Here is an 18,422-nt window from a genome sequence, read left to right as displayed (position 1 = left end):
ATGAATGCTAGGATCCATTTTATTCAAACAAAAACAAAAACAAAAACAAACCAACGCTCCAAGCAAAGTACATAAGATGTGATGGAATAAAAATATAGTTTCGGGGGAGGAACTCGATAATGTTGTCGATGAAGAAGGGGATGCCTTGGGCATCCCCAAGCTTAGACGCTTGAGTCTTCTTAAAATATGCAGGGGTGAACCACCGGGGCATCCCCAAGCGTAGAGCTTTCACTCTCCTTGATCATATTGTATCATCTCCCTCTCTTGATCCTTGAAAACTTCCTCCACACCAAACTCGAAACAACTCATTAGAGGGTTAGTGCATAATAAAAATTAACATGTTCAGAGGTGACACAATCATTCTTAACACTTCTGGACATTGCATAAATCTACTGGACATTAATGGAACAAAGAAATTCATCCACCATAGCAAAAGAGGCAATGCGAAATAAAAGGCAGAATCTGTCAAAACAGAACAATCCGTAAAGATGGATTTTATTGAGGCATCAGACATGCTCAAATGAAAATGCCCAAATTGAATGAAATTTGCGTACATATCTGAGGATCACGCACGTAAATTGGCATATTTTTCTGAGCTACCTACAGAGAGGCAGGTCGAATTTCGTGACAGCAAAGAAATATGTTTCGCGCGAGTAATCCAAATCTAGTATGAACCTTACTATCAAAGACTTTACTTGGCACAACAATGCACAAAACTAAGATAAGGAGAGGTTGCTACAGTAGTAAACAACTTCCAAGACTCAAATATAAAATAAAATTACTGTAGTAAAAACATGGGTTGTCTCCCATAAGCGCTTTTCTTTAACGCCTTTCAGCTAGGCGCAGAAAGTGTATATCAAGTATTATCGAGAGACGAAGTATCAACATCATAACTTGTTCTAATAATAGAATCAAAAGGTAACTTCATTCTCTTTCTAGGGAAATGTTCCATACCTTTCTTGAGAGGAAATTGATATTTAATATTACCTTCCTTCATATCAATGATAGCTCCAACAGTTCGAAGAAAAGGTCTTCCCAATATAATGGGACAAGATGCATTGCATTCAATATCCAAGACAACAAAATCAACGGGGACAAGGTTATTGTTAACGGTAATGCGAACATTATCAACTCTCCCCAAAGGTTTCTTTATAGCATTATCAACAAGATTAACATCCAAATAACAATTTTTCAATGGTGGCAAGTCAAGCATATTATAGATTTTCTTAGGCATAACGGAAATACTTGCACCAAGATCACATAAAGCATTACAATCAAAGTTATTGACCTTCATCTTAATGATGGGCTCCCAACCATCCTCTAGCTTTCTAGGAATAGAAGTTTCAAGTTTTAGTTTCTCTTCTCTAGCTTTTATGAGAGCATTTGTAATATGTTTTGTGAAAGCCAAGTTTATAGCACTAGCATTAGGACTCTTAGCAAGTTTTTGTAAGAACTTTATAACTTCAGAGATGTGGCAATCATCAAAATCCAAACCATTACAATCTAAAGCAATGGGATCATCATCCCCAATGTTGGAAAAAATTTCAGCAGTTTTATCACAGGCAATTTCAGGCAATTGTGCAGGCTTTGCATTAGAAGTGGTAACATTGCCAACACCAATTATTTTACCATTGATAGTAGGAGGTGCAGCAACATGTGAATAATTAACATTACTAGTGGTGGTAATAGTCCAAACTTTAGCTACATTATTCTCTTTACCTAGTTTTTCATTTTCTTCTCTTTCCCACCTAGCATGCAATTCGGCCATCAATCTTATATTCTCATTAATTCTAACTTGGATGGCATTTGCTGTAGTAACAATTTTATTTTCAATATCCTCAGTTTAGCAGCCATTTTATTAATTAAAGAAGATTGTGACGCAGACATGTATGAGATTCGGTTTTCAGCATTTGCAAGTTTAGTTTGCAACCCAGAAATCTCCATATTCAGATTTTCAGGTTGATTTCCTATATTCTTCAACATGGTAGATTGTTCATTCATAGTTTTAGTAAACAATTTGTTTCGCTCATATTGTGATTGCATAAAGCTCTTGGTCGATCTTTCAATTTCTAACATCTTTTCCTCATTAGGTGAAACATATCTACCATAAGAGTTACCATTAGCAGGATATGGCCTAGAATTTTGAGCAACCAATGAAGCTAACGGAACATTATTAGGATCAACATTAGTCCTATCATTCACAAGCATAGACATAATAGCATCAATCTTATCACTCAAGGAAGAGGTTTCTTCGATAGAATTTACCTTCTTACCTTGTGGAGCTCTTTCCGTGTGCCATTCAGAGTAATTAATCATCATATTATCAAGGAGCTTTGTTGCTTCACCAAGAGTGATGGACATAAAGGTACCTCCAGCAGCTGAATCCAATAGGTTCCGCGAAGAAAAGTTCAGATCCTGCATAAAAGGTTTGGATGATCATCCAAGTAGTCGATCCATGGGTTGGGCAATTTTTAACCAAAGATTTCATTCTTTCCCGAGCTTGTGCAACATGCTCATTATCTAATTGTTTAAAATTCATTATGCTACTCCTCAAAGATATAATTTTAGCAGGGGATAATATCTACCAATAAAAGCATCCTTGCATTTAGTCCATGAATCAATACTATTCTTAGGCAGAGATAGCAACCAATCTTTAGCTCTTCCTCTTAATGAGAAAGGAAACAATTTTAATTTTATAATGTCACCATCTACATCTTTATACTTTTGCATTTCACACAATTCAACAAAGTTATTGAGATGGACATGAGCATCATCAGAACTAACACCAGAAAATTGCTCTCGCATAACAAGATTCAGTAAAGCAGGTTTAATTTCAAAGAATTCAGCTGTAGTAGCAGGTGGAGCAATAGGTGTGCATAAGAAATCATTATTATTTGTGGTTGTGAAGTCACACAACTTAGTATTTTCAGGAGTGGCCATTTTAGCAGTAGTAAATAAAGCAAACTAGATAAAATAAACGCAAGTAACTAATTTTTTTGTGTTTTTGATATAGAGTGCAAGACAGTAAATAAAGTAAAGCTAGCAACTAATTTTTTGTGTTTTGATATAATGCAGCAAACAAAGTAGTAAATAAAATAAAGCAAGACAAAAACAAAGTAAAGAGATTGGATTGTGGAGACTCCCCTTGCAGCGTGTCTTGATCTCCCCGGCAACGGCGCCAGAAAATATGCTTGATACGCGTACAGCACGCGTCCGTTGGGAACCCCAAGGGGAAGGTGTGATGCGCACAGCGGCAAGTTTTCCCTCAGAAAGAAACCAAGGTTTGTCGAACCAGGAGGAGCCAAGAAGCACGTTGAAGGTTGATGGCGGTGGGATGTAGTGCGGCGCAACACCAGAGATTCCGGCGCCAACGTGGAACCTGCACAACACAACCAAAGTACTTTGCCCCAACGAAACAGTGAGGTTGTCAATCTCACCGGCTTGCTGTAACAAAGGATTAGATGTATAGTGTGGATGATGATTGTTTGCAAAGAACAGTAAAGAACAAATATTGCAGTAGATTGTATTTCAGATGTAAAAGAATGGACCGGGGTCCACAGTTCACTAGAGGTGTCTCTCCCATAAGATAAATAGCATGTTGGGTGAACAAATTACAGTCGGGCAATTGACAAATAAAGAGAGCATGACAATGCACATACATGATATGATGAATATTGTGAGATTTAATTGGGCATTACGACAAAGTACATAGACCGCTATCCAGACATGCATCTATGCCTAAAAAGTCCACCTTCGGGTTATCATCCGAACCCCTTCCGGTATTAAGTTGCAAAACAACGGACAATTGCATTAAGTATGGTGCGTAATGTAATCAATAACTACATCCTCGGACATAGCATCAATGTTTTATCCCTAGTGGCAACAAGCACATCCACAACCTTAGAACTTTCCGTCACTGTCCCGCATTTAATGGAGGCATGAACCCACTATCGAGCATAAATACTCCCTCTTGGAGTTAAGAGCAAAAACTTGGCCGAGCCTCTACTAATAACGGAGAGCATGCAAGATCATAAACAACACATAGGTAATAGATTGATAATCAACATAACATAGTATTCTCTATCCATCGGATCCCGACAAACACAACATATAGAATTACAGATAGATGATCTTGATCATGTTAGTCAGCTCACAAGATCCGACAATGAAGCACATGAGGAGAAGACAACCATCTAGCTACTGCTATGGACCCATAGTCCAGGGGTGAACTACTCACTCATAACTCCGGAGGCGACCATGGCGGTGAAGAGTCCTCCGGGAGATGATTCCCCTCTCCGGCAGGGTGCCGGAGGTGATCTCCGTGAATCCCCCGAGATGGGATTGGCGGCGGCGGCGTCTCGGTAAGGTTTTCCGTATCGTGGCTCTCGGTACTCGGGGGTTTCGCGACGAAGGCTTTAAGTAGGCGGAAGGGCAACGCGGGGGGCCACACGAGGGCCCCACACGCCGGGGCCGTGCGGCCGGGGCCCGGGCCGCGCCGCCCTGTTGTGGCGGCGCCTCGTGGCCCCACTTCCTTTCCCCTCGGTCTTCCGGAAGCTTCGTGCAAAAATAGGACCCCGGGCGTTGATTTCGTCCAATTCCGAGAATATTTCCTTTGTAGGATTTCTGAAACCAAAAACAGCAGAAAACAAGAATCGGCTCTTCGGCATCTCGTTAGTAGGTTAGTGCCGGAAAATGCATAAATACGACATATAATGTGTATAAAACATGTAGATATCATCAATAATGTGGCATGGAACATAAGAAATTATCGATACGTCGGAGACGTATCAATGGACACCATGGTCGTCTCACAATTTGGAGCTTTTGTGTTTCCACATTTGGAAGATGTTCATACGGAGTTCTTACACATTGACCTTGCACATGCATTATTCTTGATAAATTTGTGTTGTGCTAACGGTGTTGTGAACATGAAAGGACATGTCATCGATGATATGCTCCTCTATCACGCACACATATACTTTGCTTGGTCTTTGTTGTGTGAAGGTAAAAGTGACTTGTGGATGAGCGTCAACGAATGCGTTCAACCCCATACTTCGACTACACAAGATCTCTCCATGAGAGCACACCGACACTATGCTAAGGTGACCTCCTTCTACTTACGCTCTCTTGCTAAACCCGTGGAACATTGGCTATGCTTTGAGTGTTGTTTGGCTTTTCTTGTGCCATTCATAGGGCTCTTGACAAGCGAAGCGACATTCAAGTGTAGTTGTCATCTACCTCCTATACAAGTTCATGAAGAGCTATCGTCGAGGACGACTCTTTTTCAAGTGGGGGGAGATGATACGGGGCGACCTACGGTCTTCACCGCATCATGTGCTTCATCGCCAAGATGGCACGCTAAGGTGAATCTTCTCCTTTACGCGTGCCTCGAATCGCCTATTTGGGACGATATACTACTTCATACCCCGTCATATCTTGATGATAGGAACTCGACGACAAGTACGGGGAGAGGAGAGGATGCCATGGAGACCCGAGGACGCAAGGCCGATGTCACGGAAGCATGGAAGAGAAGGAGAAAGAGGAGCTGAACGCTCCAGGCCGGAACTTCCGCCCAGACGCGCCCTAGGCCGGAACTTCCGCCCGACCTCGCCGGAACTTCCGCCCAAATGCTTCCAAGACCAAAGATGCACGCACAGTGGAGATGCAGCCGGAACTTCCGCCCCTGATGGCCGGAACTTCCGCCCAGGACCGGAACTTCCCCCCAGAACGGCCGGAACTTCCGCCCCATCGAACCTCAGCCAGATCTCAGCCCCCTTTGGCTTGTAACTTACCCCTTCATCCCCTTACCTATAAATAGGAACCTATCCCCACCTTCATGAGGGAGAGATGATGTTTAGATGAATTGGCTTATGCCTCTATTATCCCTTAGTGGATTTGGGAAACCCCACCTTAGATGATCCATCTATTGTATCCCTCCTTATCCGGATCTTTTCCATTCTAGTAATTCTATCAATTGAGAATCTCTTGCTTTGCAACTCTATTCTTAGTTGGTCTTTTACTCTTTGGACTTCTATTTGGATTTGTCGATCTTTTGCAAGAGATTCTACCTTTGGTCTTTCTCTCGCACTTCTATCGAGTTGGTGGTTCGGGCCAACGAGGATAACCAATTTGTGTGTGTGTGCGTGTGTTTGTATCGTGTTCTTCGCGTTCATTCACTTCCCCGCGAATCCCCCTCCGCAATCCCACTCACCCGGGTCAAGCCGTGAAGATTGGGCACACCCTCGGGCTTAGCCCGCATCATATGGTATCAGAGCCAGGTTGCCACGGATTTGACCCTCCGATTCCACCAATTTCGCCCAAGAAAAATTTTTGGGGAAATTTTTGGGCGAAATTGGTGGAATCGGAGGGTCAAATCCGTGGCAACCTTTGCTCTGATACCATATGATGCGGGCTAAGCCCGAGGGTGTGCCCAATCTTCACGGTTTGACCCGAGTGAGTGTGATTGCGGAGGGGATTCGCGGGGAAGTGGATGAACGCGAAGAACACGATACAAACACACGCACACACACAAATCGGTTATCCTCGTTGGCCCGAACCACCAACTCGATAGAAGTGCGAGAGAAAGACCAAAGGTAGAATCTCTTGCAAAAGATCGACAAATCCAAATAGAAGTCCAAAGAGTAAAAGACCAACTAAGAATAGAGTTGCAAAGCAAGAGATTCTCAATTGATAGAATTACTAGAATGGAAAAGATCCGGATAAGGAGGGATACAATAGATGGATCATCTAAGGTGGGGGTTTCCCAAATCCACTTAGGGATAATAGAGGCATAAGCCAATTCATCTAAAACATCATCCCTCCCTCATGAAGGTGGGGATAGGTTCCTATTTATAGGTAAGGGGATGAAGGGGTAAGTTAAAAGCCAAAGGGGGCTGAGATCTGGCTGAGGTTCGATGGGGCGGAAGTTCCGGCCGTTTTGGGCGGAAGTTCCGGTCCTGGGCGGAAGTTCCGGCCATCAGGGGCGGAAGTTCCGGCTGCATCTCCACTGTGCGAGCATCTTTGGTCTTGGCAGCATTTGGGCGGAAGTTCCGGCGAGGTCGGGCGGAAGTTCCGGCCTGGGGCGCGTCTGGGCGGAAGTTCCGGCGAGGTCGGGCGGAAGTTCCGGCCTGGAGCGTTCAGCTCCTCTTTCTCCTTCTCTTCCATGCTTCCGTGACATCGGCCTTGCGTCCTCGGGTCTCCATGGCATCCTCTCCTCTCCCCGTACTTGTCGTCGACTTCCTATCATCAAGATATGATGGGGTATGAAGTAGTATATCATCCCAAATAGGCGATTCGAGGCACGCGTAAAGGAGAAGATTCACCTAAGCGTGCCGTCTTGGCGATGAAGCACATGATGCGGTGAAGACCGTAGGTCGCCCCGTATCAAGGCGAGTACGACGACAACTGTCGGGGCGGAACTCTCATGTAGAGGAATAGAAATCTCTCACTCGCCGGACGAAATGCGTCGGGCCGCTGGTTGCCCCCAGACGCAAACGGACAATTTGCGCCTAGCGACCATTTCGGCGTCAGCGGGTCGACGCAAACAAACGCGCGCGGATAATTTAGACATCTGAAATGTGTCGCCCCGTTGGAGATGTCCTAAAGGTTTGAATAGAAGCACACCACAAATTCATCTTCAGCATCAATATTGCACACTATATATCTATAGAGCAACTGCGATTTTGAATAACTAAGAGCATCTCCAGTGGCGTCCCCCAAAGGGATTTGGGCGCGCCGGATAAAAAACGTTCCCAGCCGCGTTCCCCGAAGCCTCTTTTTGTCCGACGCGGCCCGATACGGTGTCCGGCGCCCCGAGCCCGTCCCCGTCCCACAGGGGACGCTCCGGGCATGCCGGACACAACGAAAAGCGAGGCGGCCTCCCACCTGTCGGCGACTATTTCCATAAACCGTTGGTTCACACCTTTTTTTCTCGTCGCGCCTTCCCTCACGTGCCTCCCACCGCTCCGCCGCCGATGGATTTGCCGGTCGTTTTGACGGCTCATCTCTTCTGAGAGTCGGCACCGTCGTTGCGGCTGGCACTCTTGCCAGACGTTTCGCCGCCACCGCTTCGCCAGTGCGTCCCAGAACGCGGCGTCAAATCCGTCCCACAAGATGCAATTTTAACCATTGATTTTGCTTCAGACATGGATAGCGACAACAAGATGCTTGTCCGACTGCTAGAGGACGAGCAAGCCTTCGACGACGACCTCCGGGAGCATTTGCTGATCATCGCGTCCCTCCAGGACATGCTTGACGCCGAGGCGGAGAAGAGAAAGAGGCCGCGCTGCGGAGGATCAAGGTCGGGGAGAAAGAATTCGAAGCCCTGGCAGAGGATGGAGGGGCATACCATGCTACACAATGACTACTTCGCAGATGACGCAACACATGCCGACAATTTTCAGCGCCGGTATAGAATGAGCAAGGGTTTGTTCATGAATATCCTCCATGACGTTCGAAAGTTCGACCCCTACTTCAAGCTCAAGCACGACGCTGTAGGCGTTGTCGGGTTCTCGTCGATTCAGAAGTGCACCGCCGCCATGAGGATGCTTGCATACGGAGCACCTGCCGATACACGGGACGACTACCTTCGCATGAGTGAGTCTACTGCCATTGAGTGCATGTACAAGTTTTGCCGAGCTGTGGTGGAAAAGTTTATAAATACTACTTGCGAGGGCCAACTGTGGAAGAGACTGCAAGGATCATGGCACAAAATGCTGCCAGAGGATTCACTGGAATGCTTGGAAGCATCGATTGCATGCACTGGTCATGGAAGAACTGCCCGTTTACCTGGCAAGGTATATACAAAGGCCATCATGGATATTGCAGTGTCGTGCTTGAAGTTGTGGCAGATTATGACCTGTGGATTTGGCATTCTTTCTTTAGCATGGTGGGATCACACAATGACATCAACGTGTTGCAGCAGTCTTCGGTGTTCAGCAGACTAGTGGAAGGGCATGCTCCACCATGCAACTATGAGATCAACGACCTCCAATATACCAAAGGCTATTATCTAGCCGATGCTATATATCCAAAATGGGCCACTTTTGTCAAAACAATCTCGACTCCATCAGGTCAGAAGAATTCACACTTTGTTGCGCGACAGAAAGCTTGCATGAAGGATGTCGAGCCGGCATTTGGTGTGCTTCAAGCTTAATTTGCAATTGTCCGGTACCCTGCTCTAAGTTGGTCTCACGACCAAATGTGGGAGGTGATGCAGGATTATGTGATCATGCACAACATTGTTATCGAGGATGACCGCAAGAATCATGCCATGACACATGTTAGTCCCTATGAGTGTCAGGGCCCTCTTGCGAAGGTTGATCATGAGTTGCCTGCAGATTTTGCTGATTTCCTCGCCATGCACGCAGAGATCCGTGACAACAATGTTCACAATCAACTTCAAGTTGATCTCGTTGAGCATATATGGAGGATCAAAGAATTATCAGCAAATGCTGCGGCACCTTGATCTAACCCTATTTATTACATTTGTTTAGTTGTTTTATTGTTTATTGTATTTTAATTTAAAAACAATCTCCGCAAACATATTTATTTGTATGCTATATTTAATAAATGATTGTGTTTTCAAAAACCCTTTAAAAAAAATTTGGGGGCAGCGTTTGGGGGACGCGGTAGGAGAGCGACGTCCCCCAAACGCGGCACGAACAAAATACGTCCCCTAAAACAATCCGGCGCCGTTTGGGGGACGGTTTGGGAGACTTGCGACTGAAGATGCTCCAAGTAAATCAACTAACTACACATTTTACTAACCAAATCTCTACTTCTAATAAAAGCCCCAGAGGGGCTGATCCGGACAATCAGGGACGTACAATTAGTTCATCCAACGTACCACATCGTTTCTATGTTTGATGGAGCGGAACACCCATCCCCACGCACGGTTCTGTTTTTCAATCGGTACAGCCCACCCACTAGCACCCATCCCACACACGCCATGTAAAAAAAATACCCACGCACGCCAACTGTCCAAGACCATCCCGATCGCTAGCACGCAGCGCTCCCGCTCGCCAGCCACGATCGCCGCCGCAGCACTCCCGCTCGCCAGCAACCATGATCGCCGCCGCAGCACTCCTGCTCGCCGCCGCAACACTCCCGCTCGCCAGCACTCCTGACCGCCACTGCAGCACACTCCAGCGTGGCAGCATTCCCGCTCGCCAATCGTCTCCGGAGACACTCCCACACGACGATCGCCGTCGGAACACTTCCAGGCAACAACACCCGCACTCTAGCCACTATGATTGCCACCGCAGCACTTCCCGGCGCCGTGGAGACAACATTCTGCCGCACGCACCTGCAATTCCTTTAGGTCAGACAACTTGAAATCTCCCTCAATGTATGTATCTACAACTTCATTCTTCTTCAATAAATTGCCTAGCTTTGTATACATGCATCTCAGGGCAGCAGGGGAGCTAGGAGGAGACTCCCTGTTAAGCATGAATGTCATCTAGAAACAGGAGAATAGGCTATCACAACTCAATGCTCTCTTAACACAGCAGGTAAAATAATCAGAATGAGTTAGAAAGTATGAAAGGGAATTCTATAAGACAACTCTTCTATATATAATTCAGCAGTCAACTTCTGGTATAATAGAATCGGTTTTCATAACTGAGTGCTCTCATAGCACTGAAAGAACTGGTATATGTAATCGGTTTTCAGAACTAAGTGCTCTCGGTCAATATTTTGTCTTACTAAGAATTGAGATTCAGGAGTCACCTTCAGTAGAATAGCTTCATTCGGGCTTAAACATGTCAGTACTGAGTTGGCCGAGATTTGTGGTGAACCATTAACACTATCTGAACATGGATTAGTATGTCAAAAATCTCCAAACAAATCTAGGCCATAAGCTTAGGATGAGGATACAAATGCTGACTGCCAAAAACATACATGCCTTTCAATCACAACTCATCCACCTGCGGAAACCAGAGAGGCCACGTGGAATCTTTCTTATTTCTACCCTGCAATCAGAGACATGCACATTCAGCTTAATATTTCAAACTTGAATGGCAAAGACACATTATGTCAGGTTCCAAGATAAGTAAAAGGAAAAAAAACTTCTCAGCATATCATGCCCTCCATGTTACAAAAAGGTAACCTCAATCTTAATTCTTAAATGAAATGATACATAATAAAAAAAATGAAATACAAAAGAGGGATGCCTTTTTAGATGAAAAGGTAACGTGGTATTAGATCCAACGCCTTTTTAGACGAAAATTGGACAGCATGGTACATAAGTGTGTACCACGCCCAAAGCCATTCATATAAGCAGTAGTTAAAAAAATGTGGAAGTGCAAATAAAGATGAGACGTAGGCAGAGAGCATATAGAGGTGCACGGTTACCATGCAAAAATTACCAGAAAATATGAAGCACATGACCATAAGGGGAAGAATAATACACATGTGCTGACCTGCAGCTGTATCTGTACTACATGCTTGGCCCTGTTTATTGACCAGGTGACCCAGAATAGATACCCATTCTCAACAATCCCAGCGAGAAATTTTTCACCCTTACTACTGACTTTTTTGACTCTAACCTTCCATTAGTTGTTGCAAGCCTGATAGCACGTTCAGATTTATTACTCTTTTATCCAAAAAACACTTTTGATAGGCAAGTTGTCGTGTATGGCAAAGGGGGACCGTCCTATATATATTAGAGCTTACTATGGTTGCTATGATCCTTTGGCATATCCATTATTTTTCCCGAGAGAGGAGACAGGATGGGATCGTTGGATACCATATGAGACACCACCTAAAATCACTCAAGAGGACAACGAGGATGACATCGAGCGTGAAGACTTGCAAGGTCTAGATCAGAGTTCAAATGTACATCTGGAACAAAACACAAATGAGATAGCAGGTAATTATCCGCATGCTTTCAACGTGTTTCACATCTTATTCATTATTGGTAGATAGTTGTTCTTAATTTGTCTGATGCCTACTCTCTCTTTTTTCTGAAACTGCTCCATTTTCAACTAATTTGGCTTGTAGTTATGCAAATTCAAAAGCAAATTTATATCTCCGCAGTGCAGATCACACTAATGTCATTAATGAATGGCCAGAAAACTAGGAGCATACAGCAGTAAAATAACATGTGGTGGAAGTGATAACACCTTTCGAGATATACAGAAAGTGTGGCAATAGTTTACCTTGCTGACGTTTTCTCAACACCAAATATATTTCCAAGACTATCCAACAAGCTCCCAGAAACGTTGGATCTGCTTTTCACGAATTTCTTGTACCAGAACATAACCTTTGTGTGCAATGATAGCCATATCAGATGTTGGATCATTGAGTGACATTACAGGCTCTGCTTGCTTTGTGAATACAACTCACCCATCCAGAAACGGAGGTTTCATATCTGCCAAAAACAAGACCATCGGCTTGTTAAAGTTCAACCCTATCAAATTATTATAAACATGTATAAAACATCGTAGAAAAGAAAACTTTAAGGGAATGACAAGGCCAGATCAATTGATCTAAAAATATTACAAGTATGAATACATCCTGGCGCACAAAAGATCAAAGTTAAACTGCACGCGGTGTCCATCGATTCCTGTATACCAGTTAAGGCAACACACAGTTCACAACTAAGTTCACAGCTAACAGAAAGACATACTCAATTATTCACGTTGCTTTACATATAAAATATTTATCTTTTGGGCTATGTATTTCCATCAGACACTTGGGCGTGTTCATATAGTGAGAAGGTTCAGCTAACGCCCATGCTAAAGTCTATTGTATATGCGTGTTGTTTAACTATTATGTTTTTTGTGTGGGGAATGTTGTTTAACTATTATGTTAACATATGGCAAAGAGGTCTATTCCCACTAGGATGCCGAACTACTGATAAGGGTGCTGTAGATGATTCAGGGGGTGAAATTTTATCCAACCAAGTTAATGCCAGTAACTCTGTTCTCCAATCCTACTTTCAGTTGCTCTTTCCTATCAATCTAGCTATATATATACTAATATATACCTCACGAAGCAGTCCATCTATTTTTCTTTAATTTGTACTTCATACCGATTTGTGTTTCTTTTACTGTCGCTAAAGATAAAAGGGAAAATGGATGCGAACATTTCTTGCTTAATTTGCATCCTTGTATAGTCTAGAAAGATGATTACAATCCAAACTCTACAGCCTCATCTAGAAAAAAACTGCTTCACACGGATGTGTATTTTTACAAGGTGAAGCAGTTAACTTTGATTGTAGTACGGGGGATTGTGAGCATGGAGAAGGAAGCGCCGCGTCATAGAAGAATCCGTGGATGATGCACTCGGAGGGGAGGAAGCCGGAGAGGGCCGTCCGTCGGTAGTGAGCCCGGCCAGCGGGACGCCGACGTGGCCATCGACATTGATGTGGGAGGGAGCTCATTGGCGGCGGGGAGGACGGCGCCAATGGCGGAGAGGAGGCCGACGCAGAGCCACCGAAGGCCGGTTGCGGTGGCTGCGGCCTCGGATCCGGTGGAGAAAAAGTCCGCCCTCTACCTCCCTTGGCGCCTCCCGCGAGTTTCCTTGGTCTCCAGTTGCCTGGAGGATGGAGGAGGCGGACGCCGAGGCCAGTGGCAAAGAGGCAGTGGAGCGGGCGTCCGATGTCAAGAAGTGGGGAGTCAGATGAAGTGAGGCCGCCGCCGGATGAGTAAGGCCGGTGCCAACGCGGGCGGGTGGCGGGGCGGTAGCGGCCGGCGCGGGGCGGGAGAGGGGCGGGAGGCGGGCGGGACGTGAGGGAGGGGCGCCGGCGGGGGCGCCCGGCGCTAGCGCCCGCTCCCGCCTGGCTGGCGCCCGCGTTGGCGGCGAGAGGGAGGCGGGACAGGGGCGAGAGGCGGGGCGGCGCGATGGCGTGGTGGGGCGGGAGGGTCGCGGGCGTTAGGGCGGGCGAGAGTGGGGCGTTATGCGGGCGAGAAGCGGGCGAGAGCGGGCGAGAGTGGGGCGGGAGTGGCTAACGGCTAGCTGACGTGGCGCGACGCGATTCGTCCACGTCGCCTAGCCGTTGCTGGTTCAAAAAACCCTATAAATACCCCCATATGTTTTCAGTCATTCCACACCTCCACTCTCCATTTCCACTCCACTCTACACCATGTCTTCGTCCAGCAGCAGTTCGAGCGACGGAGTGGAGGGTGATTTCATCGCTGCATTCCAGGAGGAGTATGAGGAGGAGATGCAAGCCGAGGAGGTGGTGCCAAGACGTCGGCGCCGCCGAGAGTTCATCAGGCGTGATCGTCTGGGTGCCCACGATCGGCTCTTCGAGGACTACTTCACCGACGACTGCAACTATCCTCCGAGCTACTTTCGGCGAAGGTATCGGATGAGACGATCCCTCTTCCTGACCATTGTGGCTAGATTGGGTGAATACTCTCCGTATTTCACCCAAAGAAATGATGCTCTCAACCGTGCTGGTTTCTCTCCCCGCAAAAGTGTACTGCTTGCTTTGCGTCCGTTAGCTTATGGAGCCGCTGCAGATACAATAGATGAGTGGCTTAAGTTAGCTAGACAAACTTCATCGGATTGTCTAGATAGATTCAGTGAAGGCATCATTGAGTGTTACGGGGAGACGTTTTGCCGTCGCCCAACCGTGGAGGATACTCGGCGGCTGTTAGCGAAAGCCGAGGAGCGTGGCTTTCCGGGCATGTTAGGGAGCATCGATTGCATGCATTGGCGGTGGAGGAACTGCCCGGTGGCTCATGCTGGCCAATTCACAAGGGGAGACATCAAACACCCTACCATAATCTTAGAAGCCGTTGCGTCGTATGATCGTTGGATCCGGCATGCCTTTTTGGAGTGGCCGGGTCCAACAACGACCTCAATGTACTCAACCGGTCGTCGTTGTTCACCGATGTGCTTAGGGAGAAGCACCCGTAGTGAACTTCACGGTGAATGGACACGAGTACAACTATGGTTACTACCTTGCCGACGGCATCTACCCCTCCTGGCCGGTGTTCATGAAAGGTGTTACTCTTCCACAAAGTGAAAAGCAGCGAGTGTTCACTGCTGCTCAATCAGCGCATCGCAAAGATGTCGAGTGTGCCTTTGGAGTGTTGAAGGCTAGGTTCAACATTCTAGCAGTTCCGGGACGCTCCTACTCCAGGCGTACTCTTGGATTGATCATGCGTGCATGTGTCATTCTGCACAACATGATCATCGACGATGAGCGTGGACAAAATTTGGACAACAGCTATGAGACAGTTGCTTCAAATGTCGGCCCTGCAATACACCACCATGCACCACCAAGCCTAGCAGCCAGGATTCAGATGGACACCGAAATGAGGGAGTCACCGATGTATACACAGCTCCAGCATGATTTGATGGAGCATGTGTGGGCTAATTCCTAGATTATGTAATTTTTTCAGATTTTTATGTAATCTTTTCAGATTTTTATGTAATTTTTTTTATGATGTAATCGGTAACAATTTTAGTTCAATAAAATAATTTCCTTGCATTATTTATATTGTTGTAACGTGAAAAAGAAATGCTGATGTTGAAGAGAGAGAAAAGCTGACGTGGAGGAGAGAGAACTAAAGCTGGCACTATAGCCTGTGCATTGGCACCGTGGGGTGAGAGTGGGGTGAGAGTGGGGTGAGAGTGAGGAAAAAAGCTGACGTGGCGGGTGAGAGTGGGGCTATGCATTGGCACCAGCCTAAGGCAGAGGGTGAGAGTGAGCTGTCAGAGGAAGGAGAGGTGTCGGGGACGGGGAAGGACCTCGGTTTTGATTTTTTTACAGTACATGGGTTTTGGGTTATTTCTCTCAGGTGGGAATTCCTTTTGCCTGTTATTATATAGCAATATACTACTGCAAACAAATGTTTTTTTCTATATGAGTTTTAGAAAAATCTTTGGGACAAATTTGATAATTTTGATGGCCTTTTTATTAGCAAAATATTATTGTCCTCTAAAATTTTACAGAAATCTTTGTTAATCATTTGATAATTTTGAAGGTCTTTTTATTGGCAAAAAATGATTGTCCTTTGAAGTTTCGGCCGTGGGGCATGTCCGGTTAAACAAAGTTTCGGTCATTGTGTTCTATTTATAATTGATAATTGATTTGTATAAATAAATATATATATATAAAGTTAATTGTTTTGTTAGGAATATATTAAATTTTGTGTCATCAAAAAGCTGATACCCTTCATGTGACAGGAAGGTCTGTAGATGTTAAAATTCATGGTATACTTCATGGGGATATTTTATTTGGCATTCCTCAAAAGGTATAAACTTTGAATTTGTATCAAGATGCTTATTTCATGTTGTAACATTATTTGAAAACTAACTCTAATTGCTACTCGATTAATAGGTTAATATGACACATTCTAGAAGCAAACTAGCAGTTATTTTAGTGGACTCTAAATTTTAGATTTAAGATAAAACATATTTTATTATAGATTATAATACGTGTGTGGCACGTGCACCTTTACTAATCAACTAAACATTACAAGTCTAATAACTCAACTAAAAAAGGGGAGGGGCGGTGGCGCTCATCGTGGAGTCGAGGATGCCAACGGCGTGGGCGACCGACGATGGGGCACCTAGGGCAGCAGTGACCAAGACAACAAGGCGGCGGTGAGAAAAAGATGGGGTAGAGGAGTGGGCGTGTCCAGGTGCGTACGTGTAGCTATAATGGCGCTGGCGCGCCACTAATAATAGGTTGCCGCAAGTCTCTACTAGTGATACAGTACAAAACGTTCAGCAAATCGATACCCGATCATGGTGACACAGAACGTACGCGCCTGATATACAAGGGCACAAATTACATGTAAAACATAAACTTAAATTAGGCGCGGAAAAGTCTGGCGACCGGCGCAGCGACGACCGACGCGACGGTTGTGGTAGAAAATATGGCGGAGGCCACGACGGATCCAGCTGACCGGAGGATCTAGAAGTATAGCCTCGGGTCCGCCACGAACGCGGCGCGCGATATGAGGAATCCTGCGGCGCCCGGGGCTTTCATGGTGGCGCTGGCGCAGCACTGGCAGCAGTACCTGCACATCGGGAGGAGGTTGCTGAGCGCCCGTCCGACCGCCATGGCGATGACGTGCAAGTAATGCGCGGTCCAGCAGACGAGCTGCACGAGCGCCTTCGCGATTCCCAAGGCGGGGGCGCGCAAGCAGAAGACCGCGGACATCAGGGCCTCTCCCGTCATCGCGGCGGCGGCTGACAGCAGCGGCCCGCAGTACCAGACAAGGGCCACGAGGGAAACAACTAGGACGATACACATGACGAACGGGAGCGCGACAGCGGCGGTGGTCTTGATCCACCGCCAGAACGCCTCCAGAGCCGGGACGAGTTCGTGGGCCGCGCCGGCGAGCGTGGCGAGGACGCTGGCGAAGGAGCGCCTGATGAGCGGCCAAAAGCCGTCCAGGCCGATGCTGATGCCGGCGGCGGCATCGGCGACGATGCTTTGTATCCACCGCCCGAAAGCCTCGAACGGGAGGACAAGCTTGTGGGCCGCGCTGGAGAGCGCAGCGAGGAGGCTGGAGAAGATGCCCTGCACGCCGGCCGCGGCTATCTGCAGCCAGCGGCAAAGCGCTTCGAACGGCACGATGAGCACATGGGCTGCGTTCCCCACCGTGGCCACGAGGTTGACGACGAGACCGTGTATGAGATGCCACAGGCCGTTGAAGCAGAGGCTGATGCCCGCGGCAGCGCTGGCGGCGGTGGCCTGCAGCAGGTGCCAGAGCGCCTCGAACGGCAGGAGGAGCAAGTGGGCCGCGCCGGCGGCGGCGGTCTGCAGCAAGCGCCAGAGCACCTCGAACGGGAGGACCAGCAGGTGTGCCACGCTCCCGAGTAATCCCACGATGAGCTGCCACAGGTCGCCAGGGCCGAAGCTCATGCGCACGGTGTTGCCATCCGCGGCGACGACCCGCACGATAGCGCCGCCTGCGCCATGCAGAAGCTTCCTCGATGCTGTCTCAGCGAATACCATAGCGAAGCAATTGTGTAGTAAAGTTTCTGCTCTGAGTGGAGTGAGTACAGCGGTGCTGCGCACTGGAGTCTTATCTTGACCTGGCGTTCCAGTCTTCTTCATTTCACTGTCTACACTGGTACAGTGCCACATAGACATGCATTGGGGAGTCAGGGCGGCTTCCTCGATTTGCAGGCCGTACTTTGCGGGGTTAGCGTCGGGCGTGCTATGTTTCCAAAGTATCGTGCACCTTTTCGTCTTAAAAAGGCGAAAAGTAGAAAGTCCACTCGCAATACTCAAATGACTCCACTAAATATTTACTTTTACTTTCTTTTAACAGAATAAGAATCTCTTTTATTCAAAGGATTTTAAAAGCGCGGGAATATAAAAGGAACAAGTTGTTATAATATACTCCCTATGTATCGATTTATGAGGTCTCCGCCTACCGTAGAAAATGTTTATCACTAATTTAGTCAATAAAATATAAGATATATGGCACATATGTTGTATTATTGGA

General features: G+C 46.6%; 1 pseudogene; it reads right to left on the bottom strand.

Moving 5' to 3' along the window:
* Window positions 1-16,711: 16,711 nt before the first annotated feature.
* Window positions 16,712-17,926, bottom strand: LOC124680293 (annotated as a pseudogene).
* Between the last annotated feature and the right edge of the window lie 496 nt (window positions 17,927-18,422).

The sequence above is a fragment of the Lolium rigidum genome, unplaced genomic scaffold (assembly GCF_022539505.1).
Source record: "Lolium rigidum isolate FL_2022 unplaced genomic scaffold, APGP_CSIRO_Lrig_0.1 contig_12112_1, whole genome shotgun sequence".
In the NCBI taxonomy this organism is placed as follows: Eukaryota; Viridiplantae; Streptophyta; class Magnoliopsida; order Poales; family Poaceae; genus Lolium; species Lolium rigidum.
This window is presented reverse-complemented; position numbering and strand designations above follow the sequence as displayed.